Source organism: Primulina eburnea, chromosome 14 (assembly GCF_022965805.1).
Source record: "Primulina eburnea isolate SZY01 chromosome 14, ASM2296580v1, whole genome shotgun sequence".
In the NCBI taxonomy this organism is placed as follows: Eukaryota; Viridiplantae; Streptophyta; class Magnoliopsida; order Lamiales; family Gesneriaceae; genus Primulina; species Primulina eburnea.
The window spans coordinates 22619576-22641407 of record NC_133114.1 but is presented as its reverse complement, the minus strand read 5'-3'; positions in this window follow the sequence as shown (position 1 = coordinate 22641407).

The window sequence follows — 21832 nt, the reverse complement described above, 5'->3', positions numbered from 1 at the left end:
CAGTTTTTGAGGGGGAGCTTTTGACAGAGTTTGAATGTACTAACCCTTAAACTGAATATATTGCGCTTAATTACTTAAGTTTTGTGACCATCAAAAAGGGGGAGATTGTTTGAACTTCTCAGTCCACAATCTTAATTTTGATGTTAACAAAACTTATCATCTTATTTCTAATAATTTACCTTCGTGCGCAGACAGCTAAAACTGAACTAATCAGTTTACGAAGTCATAACTGAAGCTATCGAAGATATCTATTGATTGAACCAACTGATCGCCGAGACAAAATCAGTCCAACTGGTTCTTCTATCAAGCAGCTCAGTTAATTGTCCAGTTTATATGTAATTCAGCAGGAAGATCTCAAAAGCCTGGCCATCTGATGTTGTATCCAACTGACGAAGAGCTCAACTGACCAGTTCAAACTGAACAAAGGTGAAATTAGTTCAACTGACGAGTCAACTGATTTCACTAAGCCCAACTGAAGATCAGTCAAGCTGACCAAACTAAAGCATCAGTTAAAAACTTTTCAGTTGCAGATCAAGACAAGCTTACAGTAAATGGGTTCCAGTTGTGCGTAAAAGTACAACCCGTTGTCCTGTCAAAGGAAAATAATGGCTATTGCACCAGAGCATTAGAAGACAAAACGCTTCAGAAGGATAGACGAAAAGACGAGACACAAAGTCCAAGAAGCCAATTCAAAATGCAACGGATACAATAAATGAGTCTCACTGTACGATCAGTTCTTCCCGCCAATATAAAGAGGAGATCAGTGAAGACTCAACATAGAGAGAACAAGAACGAGAAGAAGAAAAGAGTGGAAAGAGAAAAATAGAGAAGGGCACGCTCAGTTGCAAATCAGCTTATAGAAGCATTCAAGCCCAGAGGGAGCTCTTTATCGTTGTATCTGCTTAGTTTAGAAGCCAATGTCCCTCAGTGTGTGAGAACACTTTTGTTCGGTTCTCACATACACACTCACTCTCAAAAACAGTCTTGCACAAAGACGTTAAACTTGTGTATGTATTATTTGACACATAGACGTCAAAGAAGTGTTGGCTGGAAAGTGCTGCCTTCAGTCATAGCTAGGAGTTCAGTTTATGCAGTAGTGTAAGTCCTAGCTGAGTGGGTTTGTACAAGTAGTTGTATAAGTCAAAGTCTTCTAGTTGATCTTATACGTGGAGATAGAAGGGGTGACGTAGGAGCAGTTGAAGTCTCCGAATATTCAAAAACATATCTTGTGTATTTAACTAATTAACTATTGTTTTCAAACTGTTTTGATCAGTTGGAGTATTCGTCTGTTAAGTTGTCACCGTAACTGAACTGAAGAATGCAAAAACTAATCTGTCTTACTTCAGTTAGTCAGTTTACATAAGTTAAAACGTTTTCTAAATATAACAGTATTCTTCATGAAGGATTACTTCAAGTTTTTCCACTTGGTTTTTAATAAAACTTGATTTAATTCATCAGTGTTAATATTCTTATAACACGAGCTATTGAAGCTCATTGGACACTGTTGTGTGCAAAATGCTTTCAAAGGCACTAGCACACACGATCCTTTACTATATTTAAGTTTAAATAATTATTTAGAATAATCCAATGTCATTAAGAGAAAAAGATAAAATCGAGAATTTTTACGTCCAAGGGCAAAACGATAATTTTATACTTAGGAAAATACTTAAAAGCTTGGCAGCGTTCCGAAGGATCATAATGCATGTTAAATGATATTTTATGATTTAAAATGATGATTTTGATGATAACATGTTATTTTATGATTTTTGGTAAATCTGTGTAATTTATACTGCTCAAAATGTTGTTTTTGGAAAGCTATGTTATTTTATGATTTTAAAAGAAAAGGAAAAAAATATTTTGAGGGATTCGAATTGACTGTAACATATGATATATGATTTGTGGAGGATCTGTTTATGTGAGTACGGTGAACTTATAATTTTGTGGGGATGACGTGAGATAATTTTACGGGCCAAGGCCCCAGAAAGGCCCATTTTACGGGCCAAGGCCCCAGAGGGACCCCGTGTATGGGAGAAGGCCCAGAGGACCCCGATGATCATATTTCCACGGTGGAGCCTAGTGCACACCCACATGGGCCATGTAGAGCTGAAGACTGATCAGTCGACCAAAAGTTAAATGCTAGTCACTTTCAAAGATCAAACTTCACCCAAAATGATATATGATTGAAAGCTTTACGATGTTAATGATTTTATGATGATGATTAAAACTATTTTTAAAAGATTTATCTATGCTTAAAGTTGTTTTAAAATGATTTTACGATTTATGATTTAATATTGCTTAAATAATTTTAAATTGTTTATTTAAGTTCAAAAGCTATTTTAAATAAAAATATGATTTTCAATGCATGTGCTTGTATATATATTATTTGCTATCCATGTTTAGAACGTGTTGAGTCTTAGACTCACTAGGTTTGTATGATGCAGGGTTTGATGATTTATGGGAGGCGCTGACGCTTGAGTGGATCATGTGCATCAGTACACACATGAGGGCCTTTATGTTTCCGCACTAGCTAGATAGATTAATGATTTTAAAGATTATGTTAATAATTTTTATTAGAGATATTTTTATGCTTTATTTTATGGTTAGTTGATCTTTTTAAAGGTTGATTTAGGAGTTTTGGTTAGTTGATGATTTATGATTTATTTTATGCACTCGAGATTTCATATGCTAAATTATTATGATTGTTGATTATTTTATTTAGGTAGTATTTTTCGAGTTTATGATTTATGATTAGTATAAAAAAAAAGTTGATGACATTTCACAAGGACTATCAGAGGATTCAATTCTATTTGAGTGATAGTTGAACGTCTTAGAAAATCAGCGTACTTTCTACCTGTTAAGATGACATTCACAATGACACAGTACACATAACTGTATATCTGAGAGATAGTCTGACCGCATGGGATTCTAGTATAGATTGTTTCTGACAGAGACCGAGGTTCACATCGTTTTCTGGAAAAGTCTGCATTCACCGATGGCAAAGTTGTTGTTCAGTACCGCGTTTCATCCTCAGACCGATGGTCAGTCCAAAATGGTGATTCAAATTTTGGAGGATCTACTCCAAGCTTGTGTGATCGATTTCCAAGGAAGTTGGGAATTGAAGTTACCTCTAGTGGAGTTCACCTATAACAATATCTACAATTCGTCTATAGGTATAGCTCCTTACAAGGCACTTTATGGGAGGAAGTGTTGATTGCGAAGAGGTTGGTGAAAGATGAGAATTTGGTCCGGACTTGATAAAGCAGATAGCGGAGCTACTAGTCAAAAATCGAGATAGGATGAAGACTGCTCAAAGTCAACAGAAGAGCTACGCTGATAAGTGATGAAGAGAGCCAGAGTTTGCAGTGGGTGACCACATATTTGTGAAAGTAGCACCTATGAAGAGTGTTATGAGATTTGGCAAGAAAGGAAAACTCAGTCCGATAGCAGGAGTGCATAATCTGTACCATATTTCGATGCTACGAATGTACATGTCAAATCCTTCACATGTACTGAATTATGAGCATCTGCAGTTGACTCCAAATATGTCATACGAGGAAAGACATATACAAATTCTGTATAGGCATTAAAAAAGACTCCGAAATAAAGTTATTCAAATGGTCAAAGTCAAATGGATAAATCATTGAGAGGAGGAAGCTACTTGAGAAACTGATACAGACATGAGGAGTCGCTTCCTGGAGTTATTCATAAATTTTTAATTTCGAGGACGAAATTTCACTAAGGGATGGATTAATTGTAAGGTCCAAAATCCGATAACGTAATCCAACTACATGAAAATCTATAAAAAAAATGGAAAATGACTAATTAAATTATTTTAATTATATTTATTGAATGTGGTAGGCATGTTTACATGTTTAAAATAGGGATTTATAATAGAATGCATGCAATTATGTTTTTTATGGGTCATTCGAGATGCGATCGATGAACAAAGGTTGGGGACCATAAGGGGAAATATTTTTATTAAATGATTATTTTTAACAATTTATTATATGATATATTTTATATGATATTTTTGAAATGGTAATTTTTGATATGTTTTTATGCGCTGAGTAAAATTTAAACCGGTAGTCGATTTTTGACAAAAATAAGGACTTTTTGGCAATTCGCTTAATATTTTCGAAAACTGTCCTAAACAAAATAATTTTCCTACATTCTAATGGGCCTATTATACTAATTTTATTGGGCCTAGCTTACTACACAATTATTTATATCAAAATCAAGGTTTACCCTAATTCCCACACATAACTCATGCACACAAGCACCAAGAGTCCTAGTTTTCTCTCCACCACTACACACGGCCACATACACTAATATCAAAGGCAATTCATGTGAACTTTGAGGAATTTCAACAAGCTTCCTCCCTCGTCGCTCGCCAACGTCCATCACGCCAAGGATTTTTTTTCGTGCATGAAATACACAAAGGCACATCTTAGTCATACTTCACTCATCGTTCATACCATATTATGTTTGTGTAATCATATTTGCTTGAAAAATATGAAACCCTCCTTTTATTTTCGTTTTTGAGGCATATACATGATAAAACTTTGATTTTCATGCTTTTAAATTCATGTTTATGATGCACAAAAGGGCTTTCATGGTAGGGCAATAAAAAGTGACGTATTTCAATAGGTTTAAGATCACCTAGATGCAAGTTTAAAGGCTGGAAAGGAGAGGGCAAAATGATGAATGAAAATTGTGGTTTTAATAAGCTAGGGTCTTGGTTTTGAGGGCTAGAAAGGAGCAGGCCATGTGATGTTGTTGGGTCATGTCCAGGGGTCCTAAGGGGGTTTATTCATGGTCCTAGATGGCTTGAGGAATGGATGGTGAAGGGGCTAGGGAAGGATACAGATCAAAGAATATTATCAATACAGAAGACCTGTTGAAGTTCAAGAAATTAATTTTTGAGGACAAGAAGAAAGGATTAATTGAGAAAAACCAGAAGAAGCAAACACCCAATAAGGCACAAGCAAATGCCCAATAAGGAACCAGTAAAGAAGAAAGTGTTCTCCCCTATTCCAAATCAAAAGCTCATAACCAAAAAAATAAAGCTAGTCAAGCACTTTAATGACCCATTCGGACCAACTGCCACCCAGTTATTCTAATAAGCAAGGTTTTACCAAGGCTCAAAATCATAGGATCTGATATCACCACTCATGATTTCAGATTGCCACACATCTTACAGACAGTTAAAGAGAAAAATATTTTATTACCAAAGTCCAAGACCTTGTCATATGTCTAAACCGGAATCAACCTTGCAATGGAAGAGGTTGAAAAGAGAGTCCAGAACCAATTCAATAAGTTTGACAAGTGTATGGACAATCTGAAATCAAATCCTTTAGACACTTGATAAGTTAGTGGAACAAGAAAACAAAGTCTTGGAATGCACTGAAAACTATCCTAGAAACTATGAACAGAAGAAATTTTCAAGCAATGATATTTGAGGGAGATCTACCTGAGAAGAAAGAAAACTTTGATCCCAACATCCCAAGATGATGAAGTTGTCATTAACCAATTGAAGATGGACGTACTTGTTATGTCCATTATATAAAGGTAATGAGAGAAGATCTCAAATTGCACATCCCTCTACAAGGAAAAACTGGCTCGGCACAAACATTGCTGTTTAATTTTTAAGTTGCAAAAGAAGAAGACATCCCAACAGAACAAGTAAATATTGAAGAACGTCAGTCTTTGCCCATTCACCTTGAATGCTCCAGTTGCTTCACTAGTGATCTCTACTGTCACGTAAGGAAAAACTTACTTGATGGTGTATGGTCCTAACCACCATGAAGGCAACTTACCTGGCATCAACTTCAGTCGAGAATTGTATAATAGTACCGGTTGTCCCACCACGAAATCTCGATGGACGATTTTCTGATCATGCCAATGTTTGGTTTTTTTCTTGTAAAGCATGGCGTTATCATAATCATCCAACCTAAACTCATCCAATTCATTTAGTTGCAGCACTCTCTCGTCACCTGTGGCTTTAGCATCAAAATTCAAGAATTTAGTAGCCCAGTAAGCCTTATGTTCAAGTTATACGGGTAGGTGACATGACTTCCCATACAATAATTTAAAAGGAGACATGCCAATAGGGGTTTTAAAAGCAGTGCGGTAAGCCCAAAGTGCATCGTCGAGTTTGCTAGACCATTCTTTCCTTGAAGTGCCGACAGTCTTATCAAGAATGCGTTTGAGTTCTCTATTTGAGACCTCGACTTGGCCAGTAGTTTGAGGATGATAAGATGTGGCCACCTTATGTCGAACCCCATACTTAGCCAACAAACTGTCAAATTGATGATTGCAAAAATGAGTACTCCCATCGCTGATAATCGCTCTAAGGGTGCCAAAACATGAGAAAATATTTTTCTTGAGAAATTGAATGACAGCCCTAGAGTCATTAGTTTTGCATGCAAGTGCCTGCACCCACTTAGACACGTAATCTACAGCCACCAAAATATACTTGTTCCCGAAATAAACTGGGAACGGAACCATGAAATCTATACCCCAGACATCAAATATCTCATAGACCAAAATACTATTGAGAGGCAATTCATGTCGCCTATAGATATTACATGTGCGCTGACAATTGGACATTTTGTAACATATTCATGCGCATACTTAAACAAAGTAGCCCAATAAAAACAAGACTGGAGGACTTTTGACGCAATTTTAGATGTCCCAAAATGACCTCCAACCGAACCAGCATGACAATGAAATAAAATCTCACTTACCTCTTCCTGGGGAATACATCTCCGGAGTATACCGTCTGCACATATTCTAAACAAATAAGGATCCTCCCACAAATAATATTTCAAATTTGAGAAAAATTTCTTCTTTTGCTGATAAGTTAAATGGGGAGGGATGAACTTACTGGATAGATAATTAACAAAATCGGCGTACCATGGTAAACTGTTGACCTCAAAAAGTTGTTCATCCGAGAAATAATCACGAATAATTTCATTACCTTGACTTGGATTCTCCAAAAGCGAGAGATGGTCTGCAACTTGGTTCTCTGTCCCCTTCCTATCGATTATCTCCAAGTCAAATTTCTGTAACAGAAGAACCCAGCAAATTAGCCTTGGTTTTGCATCCCTTTTGGCCATCAAGTATTTCAAGGGGGAATGGTCAGTGTGCACTAAAACTTTGCTCTCTATCAAATATGATCTAAATTTATTCAGAGCAAAAACCACAGCAAGAAGCTCCTTCTCTATAGTGGCATAGTTCAGTTGGGCAGCTGACAGTGTCATACTAGCATAGTAGATGACATGGATACATTTCTCCTTCTTTTGTCCCAACACTGCCCTTAGAGCTAAGTCGCTTGCATCACACATCACCTCAAATGGTGATCCCCAATCAGGCGATGTCATCATCGGTGCAGTGATCAATTTCTCCTTCAAAACCTAAAATGCCTGCACACACTCATCGAAAAAATCAAAGCGCACATTTTTTATCAGCAAATTGGTTAGTGGCTTAGCAATGCAAGAAAAATCTTTTATAAAGCGCCGATAGAATCCTGCATGTCCTAGAAAACTATGCACTCCTTTGATGTTTGTTGGGGCTGGTAGTTTCTCAATTACTTCAATCGTAGCCTTATCAACTTCAATTACAGTTTCTGAAATTTTGTGCCCCAACACAATTTCCTCTCTCACCATGAAATGACATTTTTCCCAGTTGAAAACCAAATTTGACTCTTCACATCTCTCCAAGACTTTAGACAGGTTAGTCAAACATGTATCAAACGAAGAGACAAAGATAGAAAAATCATCCATGAATATTTCAATAAAGTCCTCAATCATGTCGTGAAAAATTGCCACCATGCATCGTTGGAAAGTTGCTGGTGCATTACATAGACCGAATGGCATTCGTTTATATGCAAATGTCCCGTAAGGACAGGTAATGTGGTTTTGTCCTGATCTTCAGGGTCAAAGGGAATTTGTATATAGCCCGAATAGCCATCCAGAAAACAGTAGAAAGAATGTTCAGTTAACATTTCTAACATTTGATCAATAAAAGGGAGGGGGAAGTGGTATTTATGGGTGGCGTCATTAAATTTTATATAATCAATGCCAACACGCTACCATGTAACAGTTCTGGTAGGAATCAACTCATTGTTCTCATTTTTTACGACAATGATCCCACTTTTTTTCGAAACAACTTGGACTAGACTTACCCACCTACTATCAGAAATTGGGTATATAATACTTGCATCCAGTAGCTTTATCACCTCTTTCTTGACCACCTCTTGCATAGCTGGGTTTAGACGCCTTTGAGGTTGGGTAGATGTCTTGTGGTCGGCCTCCATCAGAATTTTGTGCATGCACATGGATTAACTGATCCCCTTGATGTCTACAATGCTCCAACCTATGGCTTTGATATTCTCCCTCAGAACTCGGAACAACTTTCCTTCTTTCGTGACTGTCAAAGTAGAGGAAACTATCACTGACAGTTTATCATTATCAAGCAAAAATAGATATTTCAAGTGCGAAGAAAGATGTTTCATCTCTAGGATTGAGAGTTCTTCAATGGATGAATTTAACGGTCTTGGGACATGCCGATACTTGTTTGTCCCTCAATTGTTAAGGGATATAACTAGTCATGAGTTCACAACTTCTTGTGATTCAGAATAGCATTTATTCTTATTTTGGTTTACCCTAATTTTCCCCATTCCAAAATGTTCCCCATCCATTTTTGTCAGCTGCCAGTTTCGTGAACTTCTTCAACAAAACAAACAGATCCACTCTTCTCATATACTTAGTAGTTAAGCTAACTTCCACAACTTTTAATACATGTAATCAACGTATATACTCCTTTATAAGAAATCGTTTTGATCTCCATCAAACTATAATCGTCAAATTCAACATCTTGAACTTGATTATCTCAACAGTAACACATAATCCAATACTTTTGTGACCAACAATAGTTCAGAGATATAACTAGCCATGAGATCACAACTTCTTGAATAATATTTATTCTTATTTGGGTTTACCCTAAATTTCCCCATTCCTTTCATCAACTATTTGATTAATAATGTCATTACTCAAGTCTGATTGCACCCATCAGATCATGATAAGAACGTCTAGTAGCATCGCCCCCATGATCCCCTAAGTATCACTGATAATGCATGCAAGAATCTTAAGTTATAGTTGACGTATAATATGATCCCTTCAAGTCATATATTATGATCGAATATGCAGAAGAGTTGCATATGAATTCGATAAAGATGTGATGTATCTTTAAGTTATAACAAAGACATAGTATGTGTAGCTATAAAAGCACCTTTCCTTAAAGAACATGTCGTGCCATGGCCAGAGACTCCTTGTAGTTGATAAATTGATCAAAGTTCATACTAGTACGTAGAGCCTCTATGTTGTCCTGCGCCAAAGAAATAATGTTGTACAACCATAACCCATATTATTCTACTCGATAAGTGATAGCAACTTGGACTATCCGAGGGAGGGTCATTTAGTGTATTATCAAATGATCATTCATCTGTATGAATTGGCATCTTCATGCCATTAAATGAAACATGCTCGTCTCAAGCTCAAGTAACATTTAGCCTTATTTTAGGCCACTGATTCAATAGAAACCTGTTTAAAATATATGACATATTTCCTCATGAATTTCATGAGCTTACGCTGTGAGGCACACCTCATGGTATCTTTAGTATATTCAAAGGCTTTATATATGCAATTTGTATGAGTATACAGATAAAGTGAATGCCAAATTGGATAAAAATTCGTAAAATATAATTAAAATAAAGGTTGCTTTTACATTAGAGCATGTAATGTTCAAATCACAAGTTGGCTCACAGGACATCTAATCTAACAGTAGTCAAACACTAGCGCAATTCCTTCAGACTGGATTCACCTTCTTTTTCCATTTAAACTGGACATTCGTTTGCCTCAACTGTTGCAACGACCTAGCAATATGTGAGAATCCAAGAATGGATCTCTGTGAATGACCTGCCAGACCAAAAAAGATACGCATCTCTTGAACTGTGCTTGGGCACAGCCAATTGAGTACAACTTCCACTTTGCTCGGGACGACGAATTTTCCTTCCTTGAAAATTATATGTCCCAAGAATATTACACTGTCAATCCAAAACTCGCATTTTCTCAACTTGGCGTACAGCTAGATGTTGCTCATGTTCTGCAACACAATTCGAAAATGTTGAGTGCATTTGTTAGGACTATGTGGGATTACATCAGAATGTTGTCGATAAAGACTATTCCAAATTTACCGAGAAAGTTCATTAATACCCTGTTCACTAAATCCATTAAGATTGTTGAAGCGTTTGTCTAACCTAAAGAGATGACAAAATTACTTATAATTAATGTCCATATCTTATATGAATTACTTATTAAAGATTTTTGTACCACCATGATGCAGGTTGTTTTCGAACTTTTATTTAGAAAGAGCATCGATTAATTGGTTCCCGTGGAGGGCATGACACATCGGGAACACATTCCCGAGACCATTAGAAAACGATCGTTGTAGAATGTATTTTTTAATTTATAATTAATTTTTATACATATAAACTAAGAAAATTCCATGCATCGATCAATACGGAGGCAAATACAAGTCTGTCAAAAATTAAACGGGAAATTGACCATCAGTTGTCAGCCGTCGATTTTTTTTTTATTTAATACTACATTTCCACATGAAATATACCACATTTCCACATGAAGTGTACCACATTTTGTATGACATAATACCACAATTTTGTGGACAGAAAATGAACCCAAAGAAATGTTTTGATTGGAGATTTTTCACCAACTTCCCCAAAATTAAATATATTATATAAGATATCATACACATTACAATACTGAGAACAGAGAGGCATGCATGCAGGGTATTATATAATAAAAATAATAATTATTATTATTATTAAAATAACTAAATTAAACTATATGATCATTATATATACACACACGTCAACCATTATATTCCTCGGTAATACAAATTTTGACCTTAAAATTAATATTAATACACTCTTTTTTGTCATATTATATTAATATAATATATTATCATAAATGGAAGACAGTAGATTTGAAAATTAGAAGGATCCGAGTTAATGATGATTCCCTTTCGTTAATTTATTTAATGTGCTTCCCTAGGCGATGACAAGAGAAGTATATGAAGTTTATGATACATTAATATCGACGAAACATATTTTTTTTATTTGTATAAATTAATAATATAAATTTATAGAACCCATGCAAATATAATATAAAGGTAGAGTCTATCATGTTATTTGGTCTACAATGGCGTTCTATCTTATATTATAATTAATTTTCACTAATTACCAATTAACGTTGACTCGTAATTTTTAAAATAAAAGTTACTAAATAGAAAGCAAGATACGTGTCTGCATCTCTTCCTTCTTTTAAAAACTAAAAGCAACATATTGCTTGAGTTCTTTGTCGGTGATTTAGGAATTTATTTTTCCTCGTTTTATTTCGGATAACCAGGGACGTAGTCAAAAAATATTTTCATCTTGGGCTGAATGAATCGATAAAAAATATTAAATAATATAAATCAAATATTTAAAAATTCCTTCACGTGAAATTTCAAACCAGCAGGAGACTAGCAGCTCTCATCCTATTGTTTCCATTTTGGGAAGAAAACCCTCAGGAAATGAGCTAAATATTGAGCTAAAAATTGGGCTAAAAATTAAAAATACAAGGCTAAAATTTTTAAAAAATAAAACTCAATCCATATTTCTAAGTAGACCCAAAAAGGTAGACTGAGCTGGAGCCCACCCTAGCCTTTAGGGTGGCTCCGTCCCTGGTGATACCAATCTCAATTATTTTTGTATCTGTGAGATGGGTCAACCCTACCGATATTCACAATAAAAAGTAATATCCTTAGCATAAAAAGTAATACATTTTCATAGATGACCCAAATAAGATATTTGTCTCCCAAAATACAACCGTCTCACACAAGTTTTTACCTAAAACTTATAGCTATATATTTTGAAATAATAGGTGTATTTATTCTTTTTTTCATCAGAGTGTTAATCATGTGCTTGACACTTGGCAATACGTCGCATCCGATAATCAGTCATCATCAACATCACGTCAACAATACTCAACACCACATAATTGCTAGGAAAAAAGACTAAAATTATAACATAAGTAGATTTATTTTATCATGACTAAAAATTAGCTAATTAAATTACCAAAATAAAAAATAGGCCAACTCATTGGACCAATTTATAATATTTCCTAGTATATAATTTACATGTAGTGAGGGCAAGTAATACGCCTTTTTTTTTTTAGGTTGGAAGAGGGGAGGTTAAGCTCGAACCTGGCCCAATATCGACAAGGGACATCTACGTTTCTAATAAGAATTTAACCTAATATCTATGACCTAATAATTTAAAAATAAAATTATAGAGACATAAAAGAATCACAATCCAAAATGAATTCCTATGTCCGTGATAAGTGCACATATGGGTCAACATATTCATTTACTGCCAAGACTTTGAGACACGAAATGGAAGTGAAAATTAAAAATTGGACCCAATAATTCAGAATGAATACAACTACTCGAAATATTGCAATTGGTATAATGAAGGAGTTGTCAAAGAATGTGGAAGCACATAGATATGGATAGGCTACCATATGGATTGTAGCATTTAATTGACACTGAAAGCTCGTGGCTTTATTAAAAAGTTTAAAAGATAATAATGTTTTCGTTATACAAATTACTATGAATGAGAGTTGATAGAATTACCTTTTATGACTTCAACTTTTTCTAAAATCAAATGTGTGGTACAATGTCGTCTCATACTACAAGCCATAAATAAAATTTGTGTTTAGGTTAAAAAAATACTAAGACATATATATCAGCACGTAAATATCTATGAAAGATTATAATTTTAAAATCATCAGCATTAAAGATCAAATTAATATCGTTGACAATTAATACAGATTAGCAATATAATAAAATAATCTTAAATTGATAATAATCAAAAAAATAAAAGTAAAATAAATGAGAATGTAGGACTGAACACTTGTCGTTTTACCAAAAAATATAGCTTGTGGTGATAGTTATATAACTTAAAAAAAAGAGATTGTTTATGATATTCAGATCCCTCAGACAACCGAACAAACGGATGTTGATGTTGAAATACCAACCAAGCAGACATAGTAGTCTATAGAAGAAGATGCTCGTGATGTAGCACAAATGATTGTTGACACTACTCTTCACAATCAACCAGAATAGCATGAATAATATAAGTTAAAATATCTTTGCTTCTCATAAGCACTATACAGCCGAGATGATGAACACCTTGGACCGCACAATCATTCCTGAAATCACTCAAGTATCTACACCAAAAATTGATGCAATAATAACAATGGCCATTACACAACAACATAGGAAGCTACCTCCTGGAATTTCTGGAGGTAACGGTCATGGTTATCATCACATCAGCTCGAGTAGCACATATAAACCAAGCTACACTTCTCATCAACCGTTCAAGAAAAGATACATCGGGAAATATAATTCTTAAAGAGATTTCATTTTTATTGTTATATATGCTTGCATAATCAAAAGCTTAATATAAGAACAATTCTTATTTTAAGTTTTTTTTGTTTATAATTGACAGCTTAGTATTTACATCACCAAAAAGGAGAAAATTGTTATGATAAAATTTATATATAAGTTTTGATGATCATAAACTAAAATGATCAAACTTAAGCTTCCATTAATACAGATCACTAAACTGGACTAAACAAGACTGCAAGCGTGCCGATCAACCTACGTTGTTACAAGCTTTACTGAACAGAAAAATCGAGCTACCCAAATATTTCGATCAACTCAGCATGCCTTGAACGAAGTTGTTCGAGCAGACAGATCAACTCGAATACCATTCTATCAACATTATTTCAATACAACCAGAATATCTCCGAGTATGTTAAAAAGTTGTCTGGAATGACAAAATAAATAAGATATACTGGTTACCCCTTTCAGTTAGTGTCCAGAAATTGGAATTAATGAGTACTATATTCGGAAACATTACAAAGACACGTGGCAATATCTGCATTATTTTCAACTACCCAGTGCATATGCGAGTACTATATATATTTATTAACGTTGGGGACAAACGCCACTAATGTTTTATCAATCTTCATCAAGCATTCAAATCCCACAACATCTCTTAAATATTTTAAGTTGTCCTTGAACACACACTAAGTTTTCATTATATAGATTAAGGATCAATATTGTGAAATAATTATTCTCACTTATCTTTTATACACTAGCGTTTTTGTATTATGAGAATCAATTGTAATGTCAGAAGCCTATTTTTCAATATGTCAAGTTGAAGTAAAGAGTGCTAGGAGTTTCAGTTCATTAGGGTTGTTGAACCCAGTTGAAGTGGTTTGTACAAATTGTTATACCGATTAAATCCTCTAGTGGAATATTTCTAGAAATAGAAGAATGAGAAACATAGAATTTTAGCCTTAGAACTTCGATAAACAAATTCTTCCATCATTACTTACTGTTACTTACTTGTGATGTTGAGATTGTTATCTGTGATGTTATGTTAACTCATGTAAACTTAGTTGTTGCACTATCATATATCTTATTTACTTAATAACAAGTTGTTTCTGCATTTAAGTTTTTTTTAGCTCACTTTACTTTGACAGATTGGAATATTTACTAGATCTACTATCACAGCTTAAGTTTAGCATTATCCGATATAGTTTGTTTAACAGTTCATTCACTCATCCAAACTGTTATTTTCGATCCTAACATATAATTTTTTTAAAAAATTAACCTATACTGTTAGCAGCAACTATAGCTTATGGTAGTGCGGCAAATGCTCAATCCTACAATTGGATATCAAAACCAAGGTCACTATTTAAATTCTCATTGATTGCAAGAGTAAAATTATTGGGAAAGAGATTGTTGGATTCAATAATTGTCCATGCTAGATATAACAATCGAAACTTGGTGTTTGAGCTACCACTACAAGATAAATGATTTTCCGCAGCACGTCATCAACAGCGTGCATTAAAAGCATGCTGCGAATACTACTTTTCATGGCGTGCATGTCACGTCCCGAAACGGGGGTTGGTTGACACCGACGTTGCTCTCAAATTTACATTCGAAAACAACAAGCCTCAGAAGTACAAAATTTCAGAAACCAATCTTTTATTCATAATATGAAATATTCATGGTCTGATACAACTCGAATTACTAATGTTTTACAGCGGAAATGTAAAACAGACACAACATTACTACAGATGCAGCGGAAATACATCATAAATAAAACTGAGAATTAACAATCTTCTTCACCAGCCCCAGAACTGGATCTGCTCCTCTTCTTCCAGCCTTTCCTCATCGTTCTTATCTGATATATTTCGGTGGGTGAGTGATATGATTGTCACTCAGTAAGCGGGGGCGGGAATAACTCCCAGTTTTCGAAATCATTTTAATACAGGACAGTAATTCAAGAATATACAGAACTTTTACTTTCAGAACAGGAATCAGTATTCAGAAATCAGTAATCAGTAATCAGTATTTGGTATTCAGTAATCAGTAATCAGAAATTTATCAAGTAAGCACTGAGCACGTTCGTGAATTTCATGGCTAAACTGATATCAGTCCCCTATATGTTTTCTCCTCTAAGGGGTGAGGCCAGTAATCAGTAATCAGTAATCAGTAATGTTCAGAATATATATTCCTACCATTAGTTCACTAAGTTTCAGTGCTTCAAAATCAGATATCAGAAATCAAGAATATACTTTGCTTTAAAACAGAAATCATCAAACGGTTTTCAAGATATTTATACATAAGCCCATTTACAGTAATTTGCTTAGAGGTTTCGGTTGAAGTCTGGAAAAATGCTTCTCTCGCTACTGGTTTCTACTGCTCGAAATTCAGCACCCTCTTAACTCGAAAATTCAAGAGATAACTCATGATTTGTGTAACACCAATTTCAGAGACTTTAGGTGTTATTTATAGGCCACCATCTGACTGTTAGGCTCCCTATTAATGGCCATAATCTGCCATTAACAATCTTTATTCCGTTTAAATGCTTCAGTTACAAGTCATGGCTGAATTGGTAACTGTCTGCTGCTTCTTCGCTCTTCTGCTGCTGCTGCTTTCTCGCTCTTCTGCTGCTGGATTCTGTCTGCTGGAAACTACATGTCTGCTAGAAAATATAAACTTCTGAAATATTAGCTTGATGCTGGAATTGCTAGCTTCTGCTGGAATTTTCATTTGCTACTGAAGTTGCTAGCTGCTGAAAATTCGGGTTCTCACATCCCTCCTTCCTTATGAAAAGTTTCGTCCTCGAAACTTGGCTATACTTGATCTTCAAAGAGATAGGTATATTGTGTTCGCATCTTTTCTTCCAACTCCCAAGTAGCTTCTCTTTCGGTGTGGTTGGACCATTGTACCTTGACATATGGAATAGTTCGTCGCCTCAGTACTTGGTCTTTGTGATCCACAATTCGAATCGGAATCTCTTCATATTTCAGCTCTTCATTTAGATTACTCTCCGCCAGAAGTGGTCCAGCTTCCAGTATGTGACTTGGGTCAGGAATATATCTCCTCAGCTGCGAGACATGGAATACATTGTGAATTCTTGACATGTCGGGTGGAAGTGCTAATCTATAAGCAAGTGTTCCTACTTTCTCAAGAATTTCGAATGGTCCGACGTATCTGGGATTCAGTTTCCCAGCCTTATCGAATCGGATTACACCCTTCATGGGTGACACTTTCACATATGCCTTTTCTCCGACTTCGAGTTCCACAGGTCTTCTTTTAAGGTCAGCCCAGCTTTTCCGTCGATCTTGTGCAGCTTTTAACCTCTCCTTGATCACGGCAACTTTATCCACAGTTTCTTGGATCATTTCAGGTCCAACAATGGCTTTTTCCCCTACCTCATTCCAATACAGTGGTGATCGACACTTTCGTCCATACAGAGCTTCGTATGGTGCCATTCCAATGCTGCTGTGGTAACTATTATTGTACGCGAACTCGATTAAGGGCAGATGTTCGCTCCAATTATCACTGAAGTCTAGAGCACATGCTCTCAGCATATCTTCTAGAGTTTGAATTGTCCGCTCTGTTTGGCCATCGGTCTGAGGATGATAGGCCGTGCTAAGAGTAATTTTTGTTCCCATAGCTTGTTGAAAGCTCTTCCAAAAGCGGGATGTAAACCTCGGATCTCTGTCTGACAGTATGCTAGCTGGAACTCCATGCAATCGTACGATCTCATTCATGTACAATGTGGCTAGCTTGTCCAAATTATAATTCATGCGGAGAGGTAAGAAATGTGCAGATTTTGTGAGTCTATCCACGATTACCCATATTCCGTCATGACTTTGTCTCGACTTTGGTAAACCAACTACAAAATCCATGGAAATATGTTCCCATTTCCATTCCGGGATTTCTAATGGTTGAAGAAGTCCACCAGGTCTTTGGTGCTCTGCCTTGACTTGCTGGCACACGTGACATTTGGAAACAAATAGTGCCAGGTCTTTCTTCATTCCACTCCACCAAAAATTTTTCTTCAAATCTCTGTACATCTTGGTACTGCCCGGATGGACTGAAAATTTCGACTTATGTGCCTCAGACATTACTTCTTGTCGAAGATTATCGATGTCTGGTACGCACAATCGTCCTTTCATCCACAAGGTTCCTTTGTTATCCGTCTCGAAATCTGGTGATTTCCCTTCTTTAACTTGCTCTTTTAGTTTCACCAAAGCGGGATCTCTATCTTGACTCATCTTGATTGTCTCTCGAAGACATGGTTGTGCTGAAAGTGATGTCAGGATCACCTTACTCATATTCTTTCAGCTTAAAGCATCTGCTACTTTGTTGGCTTTGCCTTGATGGTAGCTTATTGTCAAGTCGTAATCCTTCATGAGTTCGATCCATCGCCTTTGTCTCATATTTAGTTCCTTTTGAGTGAACAAATATTTAAGACTTTGGTGATCGGTGAAAATCTCACACTTGGCTCCATAAAGATAGTGTCTCCAAATCTTTAGTGCGAACACCACTGCAGCTAATTCAAGGTCATGTGTTGGGTAATTCTGTTCATACGGCTTCAACTGTCTTGACGCGTATGCAATCACCCTTCCCTCTTGCATGAGCACACATCCTAAACCTTCTTTGGATGCATCACTATAGACGGTGTAGTCCTTACCTTCCATAGGTAATACTAGCACTGGTGTGGATATAAGCTTCTTCTTCAAAGTCTCGAAGCTTTGCTCACATTTTTCACTCCATTGAAACTTAGAGTTCTTCTGTGTGAGCTTGGTGAGAGGTATGGCTATTGAGGAAAATCCTTCAACAAATTTTCGGTAATAGCCTGCTAGTCCCAAGAAGCTTCGTACCTCTGTCACATTCTTTGGTGTAGGCCAATCCGAGATTGCCTCCACTTTCTTAGGGTCCACTGATACTCCTGCTGCTGATATTATGTGTCCCAAGAATGTGACGCTTTCTAGCCAAAATTCGCATTTCTTGAACTTGGCTTACAATTCTTTTTCTCTCAGTGTCTGGAGGGTGAGACGAAGATGTTCTTTGTGGTCTTCCTCACTTGACGAATATACTAGAATATCGTCAATGAATACCACAATAAACTTGTCAAGAAATGGCTTGAACACCCTGTTCATGAGATCCATGAATACTGCCGGTGCGTTTGTTAACCCGAACGGCATCACCATGAACTCATAGTGTCCATATCTTGTTCTGAAGGCTGTCTTCGGAATATCGTCTGTCTTGACCTTGAGTTGGTGGTAGCCTGACCTTAAGTCGAGCTTGGAAAAGACCGTAGCTCCCTTGAGTTGGTCAAACAAATCATCTATCCTTGGAAGCGGATACTTGTTTTTTATTGTGATCTTGTTCAGTTCTCTGTAATCGATACACATCCTCATACTTCCGTCCTTTTTCTTTACAAATAGGACAGGAGCTCCCCACGGAGCTGCGCTTGGTCGGATCTGCTTCTTGTCCAACAACTCTTGAAGTTGCTCTTTGAGTTCTTTCAATTCTGCTGGAGCCATTCGATACGGTGCTTTTGAGATTGGTGCAGCATTGGGCACTAAATTAATCTCAAATTCCACTTCGCGGTCGGGAAGTTTGCCGGGGAGTTCTTCCGGAAAGACATCAGGGAATTCTTGTACTACTGGAATCTCTTCTAGTGTAAGTGTGGTCTCTCTCTTTACCTCGCTTAACATAGCTAGGTAAACTTCTTCTCCACTTTTCATGGCTTTCCAAGTTTGAGAAGCAGAAAGAAGAGTCTTTCGTTCTTTGGTCTTGCCATGAAATAAAAGTTTCTCTTGGTGTGGAGCTTGGATAGTTACCGTCTTTCCGTGACAGTCTACTAAAACATGATTCTTGGCTAACCAATCCATTCCAAGGATTGCGTCGAATTCCACCATGTTTAGTTGTATTAAGTCTGCCTTGAAACTCTGATTATCTATGAGAACACCAATATCCCGATATAGAGTGCGAGTTTCTAAAATTCGATTAGCGGGAGTTGCTACTCTATATGGTTCTTCTAAGTTATCAGGCTTAGCTCCTAACTTCTTGGCAAATCTCTTAGATATGAATGAATGCGTAGCACCACAATCAAATAACACATAAGCAGGTATATTATTGATTAGAATGGTACCGGCTACGACATCATTTGAGTTGTCAGCCTCTTCTTGAGTGATGGCATAGACTCGTGCATTGGGCTTGTTCTCCTTAGGCTTATTTGGAGTTGCTCCGCCTACTGGACCATTCCTCGGATCTGGAAAAGGGCATTGAGCAATGCGATGACCCATATTTCCACAACGGAAACAAGCTCCCGAATTCTTACGGCATTCACCAGTGTGAGTGAATCCACAATTTTGGCACTTGACTCCCTCTTTGCTTGATGGAGAAGAAGTGGTTCCTTTGGCTGGATCACTGGTGAATTGGTTGCTTGGAAACCTAGGCCTCTTGAAGTGTTGGCCCAATTGGTACTAGCTTGGCTGAGGACGTTTGAGTTTGTTCTCGCCTTCACGCCTCTTGATGTCATTCTCAGCCCTGATGGCGGCTCCCATCAATTCCTCAAAACTATTGGGCTCGATCATGGCAAAGGCAGATTGAATACGGCTGTTCAATCCCTTCTTGAAGCGATGCATCTTCAAGGCTTCGTCTCCCATTATGGTTGGGGAGTAAGTTCCCAATGAGTGGAACTTAGATGAATACTCCACCACAGTCATGTTTGGTTCTTGAACCAAGCTTTCAAATTCTGACGGCTTTTGTACTCGAACTGCTGTCGGAAAGTACTGCCTCAGGAATGCCTCTCGGAACCTTTGCCAAGTGATAGGTCCCTCCTCTAACATAGCTGGTGAGACTCCTTCCCACCATTTGGCAGCTTGATCGACAAGAAAAGGTGTAATCACCTCTACTCTGATCCTTTGGGGAACCTCAAGTAATCGAAGATGATTTTCCACCTCTTTCATCCAATTCTGTCCGACCTCTGGATCGGTGCTTCCATCGAAGTTAGGGACTCTTGCTCTTCGGAGAGCCTCGTAGTGCTGCTTAGTCCCGTTGTTCTGAGCTGGAGGTGGTGGCGGTGGCTGGTTAGCATTGGTGTTCACTAACCCTTGTAACGTGGTTGCCACAATCGTGGCTATCGCCATTAAATCCACTTGGCTGAGGCCAACTGCTGGTGGCTGTTGTTGTTGTTGTTGTTGTTGTTCATTCTCATCGTTGTGGTTGTTGTTACGGTTGTTGTAACGAGGATTGCGGTTGTTTCTAACTGGTCTTCCGTCCATATCCTACAATTATGAAAGTTCTAAGGTTGATAACAGAATAGAGACTAAACAAAAGAATCACAATGATTAAGTAATTGCTCCAAAAATTAAATATGAACCAATGGATAGAAATAATCTTTTATTGATTCCTCAAGAAAGTGCAATTACAAATGAACTTTGAAAATGTAATAGAAATGTAAATGGGACAAGTGTCACAAGACTACTAATGATGTTCTAATCTATCACTTCTCCCAAATCTAAATCCATATGGTCCTTTTCAACTTCCTCTTCTTCTTCTTCGGGATCCTCCTCGGGTTCATCTTCATGGTTGGCTATTACTGCTTCGAGAGGTTCAATATGACCATGCAGAACTGCATTCTGGTCGCTAAGAACTTCAACAGTATCTTGCAACTCTTGAATCTGAGCATCAGTCTGTGCACTATACTGATTGTGCTGGTGCACAAGTTGGTGATTCTGATCCTTGAGTATTTGGATCTTCTCGAGTGGTGTATCACGTAACTCGATGAATTCTACCACAGTCTCTTGGGATATTTCAAACTCCTCTTGAGTCTTCCTATTCCTCTCTTCTGCTTCATGCAGATAGTGAGCATATCTGTGAACATCACCCTCCAAGTGTTCTGCTCGACGCTCTAACTCGTCCTTGTCCAGCTTTAGGCAGTAGTTATGCCCCTTTAGTTTCTCTAGCTTCCTCTCTAAGTTCTTAACGTAGCTACTTTGGTCAGCCATATCCTACATCCAAAACATGAGGGTAAAGGTTCAGAATTGATATCAAGAATGTGGATTAAGTTATAGACAAGTACTGGAATGAATAGAATCAGTAAGCCTATAACATTCAATAGCAGAAAATAGCTCAAAAATTTTCAATCTCAGAATGGCGTGAAAAATTTACTAAAAATCCTTGACATCAAGAACATGAATGATACCAAGTTTGGTGTAAAAATACTAAGCCATTTGGAAATGAAAATTCCTCAAGGTTTCGAAAAGTTGGAAAATTTTACGGAAATGATGATATCTCTATCTAAACGGAGGATTTTGGGGTTCGTCGG